Source organism: Trachypithecus francoisi, unplaced genomic scaffold (genome assembly GCF_009764315.1).
Source record: "Trachypithecus francoisi isolate TF-2019V2 unplaced genomic scaffold, Tfra_2.0 Contig01440, whole genome shotgun sequence".
Classification (NCBI taxonomy): domain Eukaryota; kingdom Metazoa; phylum Chordata; class Mammalia; order Primates; family Cercopithecidae; genus Trachypithecus; species Trachypithecus francoisi.
In genome coordinates this window covers 2775008-2790118 of record NW_022681431.1, presented here as the reverse complement: position 1 = coordinate 2790118, position 15111 = coordinate 2775008, and positions in this window count along the sequence as shown.

Below are 15111 nucleotides of genomic sequence, written 5' to 3'. Positions count from 1 at the left end.
AATACAGCTGCTATAAACATCTGTGTGCAGGCTTTTCTGTGGACATAAGTTTTCAATTCATTTGGGTCAATACCAAGGAGCACAACTGTTGAATCACATGGTAAGAATATTTTTAGTCTTAAAAGAAACTGCCAAACTGTTCTCCGAAGTACCTGTACCATTTCTGTATTCCCAGCAGCAATGAAAGAACTTCTGTTGTTCCATACGCTCCAGCATTTCGTGTTAGTGATTTGGATTTTGGCCATTCTAATGATTTTGCAGTGGCATCTTTTACTTTGCATCTTTTATAACATTTGATATAGAACGTATTTTCATAACATTTATTTGTCATCTGTATATCTTCGGTGATGTGTCCATTCAGATCTTCTGCCCATTTTTAATGGACTTGATTTCTTTTGTTGAAATTAAGGAGTTCTTTGTATATTTTGGACAACAGTCCTTTATCAGATGTGTCTGTTGCAAGTATTTTTCCTAGTCTGTGACTTGTCTTCTCATTCTCTAGACAGTGTTTCTCACAGAGCAGAAGTTTAATTTCAATGAAATCTAGCTTATCAATTAATTCTTTCATAAATCATGCTTTAGTGGTTCCAATTGCTTCATTTTTGCTTGAGAAGCTTATTATCTCTAGGGAATTTTATTGCAAGCCTTCTGGTCTTTATTCTGACTTTCCCCTCTGTGTTCTGAGAGAATTTGTGTGGCATGCCTTTACCTTCATTAATTAATTCTCTTCAGGGTCAAATCTTCTGTTCATCTGCCCTTCTATATTATTTTTAAGTCAGCACTTGGGTTTTTTTTTTTTAATTTGTCTGCACTCTTAACTCAGATTATTCCTTTTTTATTGGAGTCTCATGTAAAATATTTTAATATATTTCTAAAATAGAAGATATTTGATAAATATTTCTTAATTTATATATTCAAGAGAGAGAAATCCCTTGAATCTCCTGAAAGCATCACTTCTAATATAAAGAATGTTTTCATATCTGTTGTGATTTTTCTCTGCTTCTGTATTCCTTTGTAGAAGTCTCTAGACTGGCCTAGAGATGTTTTATAGTCTGGCAAGAATTGAATGGGTTAAAGCTAAGATGATTATTACTAAAACCCCAAATGTTTATTAGACGGGGGCATCAGATCTAAACTTAAGGAGAAAAAAGAAAGAATATCTAGTAATGTATAGCTCATGCTAATTTGACAGAGTGAAGAGGAAAATAGACATCTAATAACTAGTAGACCCATGATGAAGAATCAAGTCTCTGCATAAGCAGAGATGGAACCCTTAGGGAGAGGGTCATGGCTATGTTGATCTTCTCGATCATGAAGCAGCTCACTCTTCATGCATCTGCCCCAGTGTTCTTGTCCAAAAAGGAATGAGGTGGTGAAACGAACACCCTTGACTAGCCCTTCAACACCCAGTGGGCTTCCATTTCTTAGGAAAACACAATTATTTCCCTCTCACATTAAGAAGTTGTCTGCAGGATTCCACCAGGGCATCTGTCCTCTTTTCTTCAGGAAAAAAACAAAACCAACCAACCAGACACACAAAATTCTGTTTCTCTCAGGATGATAATTATATGATATTCTTTATTTTTGCTTTTCAGCAGAGACTCATCAAGAATACATTTAGCAGCAATACTTTAGAGCTCTAAAATGTACATGATACTCCTTCTGTTTTTAATTACTAATCAGTGTTTTACCTATTTATATATTGCTTTCTATTTTGTAGTACATTCCTTTGCTGACACTACCATCTTGCCAAGAAATCTGGATTTTAACTATTTCTTTTTTATTGTATAACATAAAGTTAAATGCTTATTTTATGGGAAATGGAATTATATTGTTGAATTCTAAGTAGAATATTACAGAAAGATATTGTGGATAATAAACTCTATCTTAGAAGCATACGTAGAAAAGATATTGTGTCCTGAAAAGAAAAGCAGAGAGATAAAAAGAAACACAGAGAACAAACATAATTCAAGATGACTGATTACATATCCAAGAACTTTAGATGGTCAAAGACTTTAAGAAGGAATACATTCAAAGCCAGAAAGTCACTTCCTGGTTTTGGTGGAGTTACCACATGCACAGCAGGTTCCAACACAAACCAAATCAGTGTTTTCCCAAGGTGCAAATGAGAAAAGGCTTTACCCTTTCAGCACTAATATTATTGTCATCTCCCAATGAAACTGGGAGGTCAGAGTAAGATCAATTAGTGCAAATAACTACAAATGCAAGACTTAGAAATTCGAAAGTGTCCTAGCCCAAAGCAGAATTATACTCTAATGCAGTATGTATAATTTACTGCAACTAATTCTGTTTAGAATTTTTTCACTCAAATTCCTATACACTATGCTTTCAGATCTAGTTTTTGACTTAGTGAGTTCAAGATGTTGAAGGATTATTGTCAAAGAAGATAAAGAAAAGCTCAGAATCACTTTTTTGGGGCTAAAGAACTTTCCTATTTAACACTATTGGATGACTGTAGATAATGAACCCCAAGTAGAATGACAGCATAGTGCACATACTTGTTGAATACCCTTAAAAAACCCTAACAGTGTTGTGTTTTAGTCATTCTCCCATAGGTTTTATTACTTTTTAATAACATTTATGCCTCCTTTCTGAATCCTTTCCAAATAGGCCAAGCTCTTAAACTGTAAGCCAAGACTGTACACTTAATCTCAATTTGTCCTTAGCTGTATGTAATGAGATCGCTTCTCAAACATCAGTGAAATGACATCAAAAGAAGGGTAAAGTCATGAATGTAAATACTGTACTCAGGAACTAACTCCTTTATGCTGAAGGAAAGAAATCTTTTACACAAAATGATGAAAGAAACAATATTCAATGATCAATGGCCCTCTCAGTGACCAATTAACAGTGGAACAACACAGAATCATACTGTCCATCACAACATGGAGGAAAATCAGAAAAAGACAAAACTGAATTCTACTAGGATGACTTGATTTTTAAAAGCAAAACAATGGCAACAACAAAAACAGGAATTAAGGAAAATCTCAAAGAACTTTTTCCTTCATCTACTATTCAGACAAATGCAAAAGATTACTTGAGACATTCTCTAAGTTGGATAGCTAGTGTATGAGTTAAGACAAGACTGAATGTCTCCTAACTCAAATGTGAAGGATAAAAACTATTTTAAGATCCTTACAAGCTTAATTATAAATGCATTATTAAATTTAACTTTAAAAATAAGCTAAGAACTATTTCTAATTTTATATAAGCATTTTTTTCCTACATTGGGCACTCATCTTTGACTTTAAAGTTAGGTTTTTACAATTTCAAAATGCCAGATTAACTTACACTAGGTTCTAAGGTATAGAAAGTCATGTAATTGCTTTGAGTATTCAGGTTCTGTGCAATAATTAAAAAATAACTGCTTCAGTTCCAAAGAAATTCACAAGGTAATTTTCCAGTGATTTACTCTTGATGTAGAATTCTTAGATGCACTGAAATTTTTCCAAAGAAATGCGTCTGCTACAGTTAGGCCCTGGCAGAAAAGATGCTGCCTTTAGGAGAAAAACCACCTTTAAAATGCATGTTTCAAAATAATACTGATGTCATTACAGTTTGTTTCAGTAAAAATAATCTAACACAATCTGACTACTTACAACATGAAGCATTGTTCCCCGGAAGAAAAAAACAGGATATATTGAGTCTATAAATTCACAAGTTCCCACAGACAAAACTGCTGAATTTGAGTTTTTATGCTAGGATTGAATTTGAGTTTTAAAATTTGAATTTGAATTTCAAACACCTGGATTAAATTAATTTCAATGTTTATTCCCTGACCATATCATGATGAACTAGGGATCGCTAAGTTGATTGTGACAGAAAAGGAGGAAGTGTCTGTGGACTTTGAAGTCACCTTGAACCTAAAGTAGACTACAAAGAAAAATCAGCCAAGTCAGCATCTAAGTCATTTAAGAGAAAAAGACAGGGTTGCACTGCAGAGAAGTAACTAATTCATAAAGTACCTTTATGTTTGATCTTTAATTCCAAAATCCTATGGGTTATTTTAAGCATGTTTTGATGAAAGGTGTTTGCAGATAAAAGTTTTACAGGAACTTGACTTCCTGATCTGAAAATTAAGACTTTTATAATTCAGTATCAGAAACACTAAATGCAGTTTATGGAGCAAAACTTTGATCACATTTTATTAAATATAAGGTGTATTTTTAAAAAGCATTTTAACATCTCAAATCAATTTGCATTGTTTATAATCAATAATGTCTTTTGATCACTGTTGGTATAGACTAAGACCATTTTAAGTGAAAATTTCTTCATGAGTTTTTGGACCACATTGGTGGTGTGAATTCAGAATATAAATCTGCTTGTGGTTCAAAATTTTTTTAACCTGTCCCTACTTTGTGCTAAGATTGAGATATGTAAGTTTCCTTGCTGTTTCTTTCCACATAGTAGTTTCATTTATTTATATCCTTACACTAAGAATGTAGTCCTATGGTGTCCCATCTTGGGCATTTTTGCTTTTAGAATATTATACAAAATAATGATACATTTGGCACTGGAAAATTTCTTAAATTCTCTATAAAGCAGATATTTGTATCACAAGTCTTTGGCCAGGCACAGTGGCTCATGCCTATAATCCCAGCACTTTGGGAGGCTGAGGCAGGCAGATCACGGGGTCAGGAGTTCGAGACCATCCTGGCCAACATGGTGAAACTCCATCTCTACTAAAATACAAAAATTAGTTGGGCATGGTGGTGGGTGCCTGTAATCCCAGCTACTTAGGAGGCTGAGGCAGGAGAATCGCTTGAACCCAGAAGGCGGAAGTTGCAGTCAGCCAAGATCACACCATTGCACTGCAGCCTGGGCAACAAGAGTGAAACTCTGTCTCAAAAAAAAAAAAAAAAGGAGTCTTCAAGGATTCCAAGAAGTTATCAATCATGACCATGTTTTGGGCAGGAAAGAAGGGCCATCATGTGCCTCACGAAGTCATGGTCTCTGAGGCATTAGACACTGGCTGTAATTAAATAATAATTCAATTTGCTTGATAGTAAAAGTTTTAACTGTATTATACATTTTGGTTAAAAACCAAAGTCCCATATCTCCAATTGAAAAAGTAAAGCTAATTGATACACAGAGGTAAATTAAACTTTATTAGATGAAAAGATTGATATACTAGCATGATACAATATATCTAAATACTGAATAGCTTTAACACATATATTTGTTTCAGGCTTCAACAGATCACCAGATAGAAAGCACCATGAAAGCAAAGGTTTTTCTCTGCACTGTTTCCTGCTATTATGCCTAGATTCACAACATTGCTTGGCACATAATAGGGATCCAAGAAATATTTGTTGAATTCATGAATGAATGGGTTGAGTTGCACCCAGTCATACACTGCTATTTGTATATGTATAACTGTATGGTTCTTCATGAGTTATCAAGTCCTCAGGGATTGAATTCATGCTTGCTTCATTCTTGGAGTAGTAAGACTACAACCCAATAAGCAGAACCGTCCAGCTGGCAGGCATTAGTCACTCGCTATCTGCTCTGTTGAAACACACTCTAGTTAAATAGACTCTGGTTCTTACCTGGAAGAATCAGATATCATGGTAACCAGTAAACCATTCTGGCCAGTTTGCCATGCTCCAATTGACTAGACTCACTATGGCTTGATTAAGTCTGAGGCTATCAGAGTACAGTTTGATAGACTCTTACTAAATAACACCTTACAGGTACTTTAGGAATCTTTTTCCTAGGTCGAAAAGTTTCTTCATCTGTAACATTATCGTCAAGGAACGCTGCTAAAGAAATGTGCAAGCACACTAATGATCAAATAGGCAAGTAAAGCTCCATGGGAAGGAAATAACAACTTCATATGCAGGTTTGGAAAAGCTGTGATGTCACAGTATATTCTGGGGTACTCAGAAATGAGTACAAATCGCTTGGCTATAGTAGTGTAATCGTCCTGGTTGTAGAGAAGCTATGAACTGATAACAGAAGATAAGCCAAGCTATGTGGGTTTTCCCTTTATATTCTCTTTAATGCAGGTGAATGAAAAAGATAACTTAATAGTGCTTTGCAGCACTAATTATTTGGTAATAATCAAAAACCTTCATGATCTGAAAAAGTTGTTTCAGTACAGCCCATTAAACAATATGAAGAGCTATTATTCCATTCTACCACCTTCCTGCCACTCAGGCATTTATTTGCCAGATGCTTTCTCATTAAGAGCACATAAAATGAGAATAGCATAAACTGCACAATCAGGTGAGTTTAACAAGTCCAATTATGGTGCCCATAATAAATATTATCTTTTAAAAACAATTTTGACCAGAACATAATAATTTTCCAATGTTTATATTGAGACTATTCTATGCCACTAGAGAAAATTCCTCTGATTTTAATTTATGATGTGATTCACAGAGATGAAGGACTCCTCTAATTTAGGCTAGCTAAAATAACAGCATATATTTTTACTCTTCCCAATATGTATAAAGTTATTTAAAATTCATGCTAAGTAATTTGTAGTAAATCAGTCTCCTGATGGAAAATTTTATTCTGTAATTACTCAGCTGCAAACTTACGTTTTTATGGATCAAAACAGGAGTCTTCTAAATGTCTGTATACCAGAAAAACAGAGAGAGAGACAGACATATAGAGGTGTAACAAGAAAAAAAGAAGGTAGAGGAAGGGGAAAAGGGGGAGGAAGATGAGGAGGAGGAGAAAGATAAAGAGAAGAAAACAAAAGAAAGAAGTGAAGCCATTGCCCAAAGACATTCTTTTTATTTTCTCCCTTTACTAACCCTTTACACCAGAAAAATTGGTTTTGAACTTGTTCTACAGTTGGTACAAAAAAGTAAATTCTCTTTCCCTTGGCTTCTCTGGCCCAGGGAGTTCGTGTTCAGAATTATTAATAAGAGAACAACATCCTTTCTGCTCATTGTTGGAAGGTATTTCTGAAGCAAGAGCTTTAACAGCTTTGTACAGATGCAAAGGTAAATTGTCAGGCTGGAAAATAGGTATCAGTACCACCACACAAGAGTGTAATACACTAAATTTTAAGAATTAAATGCCTGCAAACCAACTTTTTGCCATGTCTATACAAGATCTACCATCTTGGTTTAAACATAGAGTTAGCTTCTATGCAAAATAGCGCACTTTGTTAAGGCAGGAATATCTTCCCAAATTCGGAAAATGAATTTAATATCATAGGGAGATAACATTAACAGGCAGTCATTGTGTAGAGGCTATGATCTAGTTTGCGTAGCTTCAAAACCTGACTCTGCCACCATGTGAAATTTCTTGTCTATGAACCTCAGTTTACCTATGTATACAATGAAAATAGCAGTTGACCACTTGCGTATATTCTCTGGAGAAATGTCTATTCAGATACTTTGCCCAATTTTTATACTTATCTGTCTTTTTATTATTGAGTTGTAATATTTATATATTCTAGATAAAAGTCACTTGTCAAATAGTTTGTCAAAACTCTCTACCACATAGAACGGTGATGATTACATGATTTATGACATGCAAAGTGCTCAGAAGTAGGTTTGGCATATGGTACATACTAAAGTTATTATTATAAAGCTTGGACCAGGTTCTCTTAGTAACCTAAAAGCCATTAAATGCTTCTCTCCTGGCTGCTGAACACTTTTTGTCCATCAAAGAATGATTTATATTTCACAGAATCCAGGGGTCTTATGACTTGCTCAAAATAAAGTAAAGAAAGAAAACAATTGTAAGTAAAGAGTTGATGCTTGTTCCATCACCAGAATGCTTACGTTTCATCTTCACAACTTTGCTATAATCATCACATATCCATACTATAGTTTCATAGTCTTTTTATATTCAGTTTAGTAAATTTTAAAATAAAATTGTATATTAATGTTTTAATTTGATTATATATACAACTGTTTTATTCTTGCTATCTTTTAATTTGATATACCTTCAATGTCTGTATTCTTTTTTTTTTTTTTTTTTTTTTGGCTTTTTTTTCTCCCTTTTTGTGGAGAATGGTCTCTCGCTGTATTATTCAGGTAAGTCTGGAACTCCTGGGCTCAAGCTACCCTCCGGCCTATGCCTCCCTAAGATCTGGCATTAAAGGCATGAGCCACCGCGCCCAGCCGCATTCATTGGTTATGAAGAAAAGTTTCTTAAGAACATGGCGGACGGGACGCAGCAATAGATTGCAGCTCTGACTTGGACTGGACCAAGCAGCATGCGGAGGCTCGCATCATGAATTTTAGCTCCAGAACGACCGCAGGAATAAATCAGGAATCCCGAGAGGACCCACGGATCCTCTGCAGGAAGTGGACTGCTCCTGCAAGACGCGGGAGACACCCCAAAAACTATGAGTGCCCCAACTGCAGAAGTGGGAAAGGGACATCCTCGGCCCCTCAACACAGCCCCCAACTGGGAAACTGAAGGTCTAGTTTGTGGGAGAAGATTCTGACCTTACTTGGAGCTCTATCAATTTAGACAGCCAAGTGAAATACAAGAGTAGAGGAAGCGGCAGGAAAGGCTCTGGGAACTCGCTGGGTCCCCAAGCAGGCCATTCCTGCCTGGCATCACAGGGACCCTTCGGCAGGGCAGCCAGCAACAGGGGGAAATGCCACAGGGCGAAGGAGTATCTAGCTGAACTTCCTAACAATTTGAACCGACTGAGAAGCCTCCTGGCCAAAACTTGCAGGAGGGCGTGGGAATAACTAAAGCCCTTTTCTTTTGAAGCTGTGAGGCGGATAGCTTGGGGCAAATTCTCAACCCTGCTCACCCATGGCCTGGAAACAGACTCAGTACTATTAGTGGGTACACGCTGGGAGTGAGACGGGCCCTTTGGATGGCGTGAGAGCTGGGTGAGGCCTGTGACTGCTGGATTTCCCCCACTTCCCTGACAACCTGGACGACTCAGCAAAGGCAGCCATAATCCTCCTAGATACACAAATCCATTGACCAGGAAACCTCACCCCCATCCTCCACAGCAGCTGCAGCAAGACTGCCCAAGGAGAGTCTAAGCTCAGACACATCTAGCCTTGCCTCCACCTGATGTTCCTTCCCTACCCACCCTGGTAGCTGAAGACAAAGGGCATATACTCTTGGGAGTTCTAGGACCCTGCCTACTGCCAGTTCCTCTCCATACCACCACAGCTGACACTCTCTGGAAAGTGCCACCTCCCAGCAGGGGGCCAACCAGCACAAAAGTAGAGCATTAAACCACCAAAGTTAAGAACCCTCACAGAGTCCATTTCGCCCCCCTGCCACCTCCACAGGAACAGGTGCTGGTATCCATGGCTGAGATACCCATAGAGAGTTCATATCACAGGACTCTGGACATACAACCCCCAGGACCAGCCTAGAGAGCCTGGTAGACTAGCTGGGTGGCAAGGTGGGAAGAGAGATAATGATCTCTACACCTTTGCTCTCAGGAAGCCACATCTATAGGAAAAGGGGGAGAGTACCACATCAAGGCAACACCCCAGGGGACTAAAGAACCTGAACGACAGCCTTCAGCCCTAGACCTTCCCTCTGACAGAGCCTATCCAAATGAGAAGGAACCAGAAAATCAACTCTGGTAATATGATAAAACAAGGCTCTTTAACACCCCCCCAAAATCACACCAGCTCACCAGCAGTGGATCCAAACCAAGAAGGAATCCCTGATTTACCTAAAAAAGAATTCAGGAGGTTACTTATTAAGCTAATCAGAGATGCACCAGAGAAAGGTGAAGCCCAATGCAAGGAAATCCAAAAAATGATACAAGAAGTGAATGGAGAAATATTCAAGGAAATAGATAGCATAAGGAAAAAACAATAAAAACTTCAGGAAACACTGGACACACTTAAACGCAAAATGTTCTGGAAAGGCTCAGTAATAGACTTGAAAAAAATAGAGGAAAGAAATTCAGAGCTCAAAGACGAGGTCTTCGAATTAACCCAATCCAACAAAGACCAAAAAAAAAAAAAAAAAAAGAATAAGAAAATATGAACAAATCCTCCAAGAAGTCTGGGATTATGTTAAATGACCATACCTAAGCATAATCAGCATTCCTGAGGAAGAAGAGAAATCTGAAACTTTGGAAAACATTTCTGGGGGAATAACTGAGGAAATTAACCCAGCGTTGCTAGAGACCTAGACATCTAAATATAAGAAGCACAAAGAACACCAGGGAAATTGATTGCACAAAGATGATTACCTAGGCACATTGTTATCACGTTATCTAAAGTTAAGATGAAGCAAAGAATCTTACAAGCTGTGAGACAAAAGCACCACCTAACCTATAAAGGAAAACCTGTCAGATTAGGGACAGATTTCTCAGCAGAAAACCTAACACCTAGAAGGGATTGGGGCCCTATCTTCAGCCTCCTCAAACAAAACCATTATCAGCCAAGAATTGTGTATCCAGTGAAACTAAGCATCATATATGAAGGAAAGATACAGTCTTCTTAGACAAACAAATGCTGAAAGAATTTACCACTACCAAGCCACCACTATAGGAACTGCTCAATCTTGAAACAAGTCCTGGAAACACATCAAAAGAGAACCTCTTAAAAGCTCAAATCTCACAGGACCTATAAAACAAAAATACAATTTAAAAAGCACAAACAAATAACAAAAAACCAAGGTATACAGGCAACAAATAGCATAATAAATGGAATGGTAGCTCATAGCTTGGTACTAACATTGAATGTAAATGGCCTAAATGCTCCACTTAAAAGATACAGAAGCACAGAATGCATAAGAATTGACCAACAACTATCTGTTGCCTTTAAGATATTCACTTAACACACGTAAGGACTCACATAAACTTAAAGGGGTGGAAAAAGGCATTTCTTGCAAATGGACACCAAAAGCAAGCAGGGGTATCTATTCTTACGTCAGACAAGACAAACTTTAAAGCCACAGCAGTTAAGAAAGACAAAAAAGGGCATTATATTATGGTAAAAGGATGTGTCCAACAGAAAAATATCACAGTCCTAAACATATATGTGCCTAATAGTGGAGCTCCCAAATTTATAAAACAATTACTAATAGATCTAAGAAATGAGACAGACACCAACACAATAATAGTGGGTGTTAGTGTCCACCCAACTGGACTGTTTCCCCCTCCCATAGACTAAGCTCCAAAGGCCAAAAAGTAAAACCCTCTACCCCAAACCTACCTGTAATTGTTTGACCAGAGGCCAGCTGTCTCAGGATGTGGTTAAGACATCTACCTTACACAACAGAACTGGCAAGAAAAACATCTCCAGGATGTCAGACCCCTAGCGCAAAGCACCCCACCCACTCTTTTCTTTTTCCTTCACCCTCACCCAATTCTACATCCTAAAAAAACTTGCTATAGCCTGTAAGTGGGGCTGCCGCCACTGCTTTTGTCAAGAGGTAGCCCAGCAGGACTGACAATCAATCATCTTGCCTGCTTGGGTCTATTGGCCTCATTCCTTTCTGGGCTGTCCTTCCAATTATCCCTTACAGTGGGGACTTCAATACTCCACTGACAGCACTAGACAGGTCATCAAGACAGAAAGTCAACAGAGAAACAATGGATTTAAACTATACCTTTAAACAAATTGACTTAACAGATACACACAGAACATTCCATCCAACAACCACAGAATACACATTCTATTCAACAGCGCATGGCACGTTCCCAAGATAGACCATATGATAAGCCACAAAAGAAGTATCAATAAATTTAAGAAAATTGAAATTATACCCAGCACTGTCTCAGACCACAGAGGATTAAAACTGGAAATCAGCTCCAAAGGAAACCTTCAAAATCATGCAGATACATGGAAACTAAATAACCTGCTCCTGAATGAGCACTGGGTCAAAACAAAATCAAGATGAAAATTTAAAAATTTTTCAAACTGAGTAACAGTGACACAACCTACCAAAACCTCTGGGATACAGCAAAGGCGATGCTAAGAGGTAAGTTCATAGCCCTAAATGCCTACATTAAAAAGACTGAAAGAGCACAAACTGGCTAGCTAAGGTCACACCTCAAGGAACTAGAGAAACAAGAATAAACCAAATCCAAACCCAGCAGAAGAAAGGAAATAACCAAGATCAGAGCAGAACTAAATGATATTGAAACAAAAGAATACAAAAGATAATTGAAACAAAAAGCTGGTTCTTTGAAAAGATAAATAAAATTGATAGACAATTAGCAAGGTTAACTAAGAAGCAAGAAAATCCAAATAACCTAAGAAAGAAACAAAACAGGAGATATTAAAACTGACACCACAGAAATACAAAAAGATCATTCAACGCTATTATGAACACCTTTATGCACAAAACTTGAAAACCTAAAAGAGATGGATAAAATCCTAGAAAAAGACAACCCTCCCAGCTTAAATCAGGAAAAATTAGATACCCTAAAAAGACTAGTAACAAGCAGTGAGATTGAAACATTAATTTAAAAATTACCAACAAAATAAAGTCTAGGACCAGATGGATTCACAGCAGAATTCTGCCAGACATTGAAAGAAGAATTGGTACCAATCCTATTGACACTATTCCACAAGATAAACAGGGAACACTACTTAAATAATTCTATGAAGGCAGCATCACCCTAACCAGGAAAAGGACATAACCTAAACCAGAAAAGGACCTAACCAAAAAAGAAAACTACAGACCAATATCCCTTATGAATATAGATGCTAAAATCTTTAACAAAGTACAAGCTAACCAAATCCAACAACATATCAAAAAGATAATCCACCATGAACAAGTGGGTTTCATACCAGAGATGCAGGGATGGTTTAACATACACAGCTCAATAAATGTGATACATCACATAAACAGAATTAAAAACAAAAATCACATGAGCATCTCAATAGATGCAGAAAAAGCATTTGACAAAATCCAGCATCCTTTATGATTAAAACTCTTAGCAAAATCAGCATACAAGGGACATAACTCAAGGTAATAAAAGCCATCTATGACAAACCCACAGCTAATATAATACTGAGTGGGGAAACGTTGAAAGCACTCCCTCTGAGAACTGGAACAAGAGAAGGATGCCCACTCTCACCACTCCTCTTTAACGTAGTACTGGAAGTCCCAGCCAGAGCAATCAGACAAGAGAAGGAAATAAAGGGCGTCCTATTGGTTAAGAGGAAGTCAAGCTGTTGCTGTTTGCTGACGATATGATCATTCACCTCAAAAACAGAAAGACTCCTCCAGAAAGCTCCTAGACCTGATCAAAAAATTCAGTAAAGTTTATGGATACAAAATTAATGTACACAAATTAGATCTCCTATACACCAACAGGGACCAGAGAATCAAGTCAAGAACTCAATCCTTTTTGGCAATAGCTGCAAAAACAAATAAACAAACAAAACACTTAGGCATATACCTAACCAAGGAGGCAAGACCTCTACAAGAAAAACTATCAAACAATGCTGAAAGAAATCATAGGCGACACGAATGGACACATATCCCATGCTCACAGATGAGTACAATCAGTAGTGTGAAAATGACCTAATGTCAAAGGCAATTTATACAAACAATGCAATCCCCATCAAAACACCACCATCATTCTTCACAGAATTAGAAAAAAACAATTCTAAAATTCATATGGAACTAAAAAAGATCTTGCACAGTCAAAGCAAAACTAAGCAAAAAGAATACATCTGGAGGCATCACACTACCTGATTTCAAACTATAAGGCCATAGTCACCAAAATAGGGTGATGCTGATATAAAAATAGGCACACAGACCAATGGAACAGAATAGGGAACTCAGATACCCAAATACTTACAGCCAACTGATCTTTGACAAAGCAAACAAAAACAAAGTGGAGGAAAGGATACCCTTTTCATTAAATGGTGCTAGATAATTGGCTAACCATATATAGGAGAAAAAAAATTGGTTTCTAGTCTCTCATCTTACACAAAAATCAACTCAAGATGGATTAAGGACCTAAATCTAAGTAAGCCCTGAAGCTATAAAAATTCTAGAAAATAATATTGGAAAAATCCTTCCAGACATTGGCTTAGGCAAGGATTTCATGACCAAGAACCCAAAAGCAAATGCAACAAAAACAGAGAAAATAGCTGGGACATAATTAAAGAGTTTTGCACAGCAAAAGGAACAGTTGGCAGGGTAAATAGACAACCCACAGAGTGGGAGAAAATCTTCACAATCTATACATATAACAAAGGACTATATCCAGAATCTACAACAAACTTCAATCAGAGATAAAAGAAAACAAGCAATCCCATCAAAAAGTGGGCTAATGACATGAATAGATAATTCTTAAAAAGAAGATAAACAAATGGCAAACAAACATATGAAAAAATGCTCCACATCACTAATGATCAGGCAATTGCAAATCAAAACTATAATGTGATACCACCTTCCTCCACAAGAATGGCCATAATCAAAATATCAAAAAACAGTAGATGTTGGCATGGATGCAGTGACCAGGGAACAGCTTCTACACTCCTGCTGGGAATGTAAACTAGTACGGCCACTATGGAAAACAGTGTGGAGATTCCTTAAAGAGCTAAAAGTAGAACTACCATTTGATCCAGCAATCCCACTACTGGGTATCTGCTCAGAGGAAAGTAAGTTATTATATGAAAAAGATACTTGCACATGCATGTTTGTAGCAGCACCATTAGCAACTGCAAAACTGTGGAACCAACCCAAATGCCCATCAATCAATGAGTGGATAAAGAAACTGTGATTGTGACATATATATACACATACATATACACACACACAATGACTACTACTCAGCCATAAAAGGGAAGGAATTAATGCCATTCACAGCAACCTGGATGAGATTGGAGACTATTATTCTAAGTGAGGTAAATTAGGAATGGAAAATCAAACATCATATTTTCTCACTGATATGTAGAAGCTAACTCTGAGGACACAAAGGCATAAGAATGATACAACAGACTTTGGAAACTTGGAGGGAAGGGTGGGAGGGTGGAAAGTAAAAGAAAGACTACAGATAGGGTGCAGAGGATACTGCTCAGGCAATGCTGCACCAAAATCTCATAAATCACCACTGAAGAATGTACTCATGTAACCAAACATCACCTATACCCTAATAACCTACGGAAAAAAAAAATAAAATTATCAAATAAAGTAGTATTCTTGCTTTATTTTTCTAAT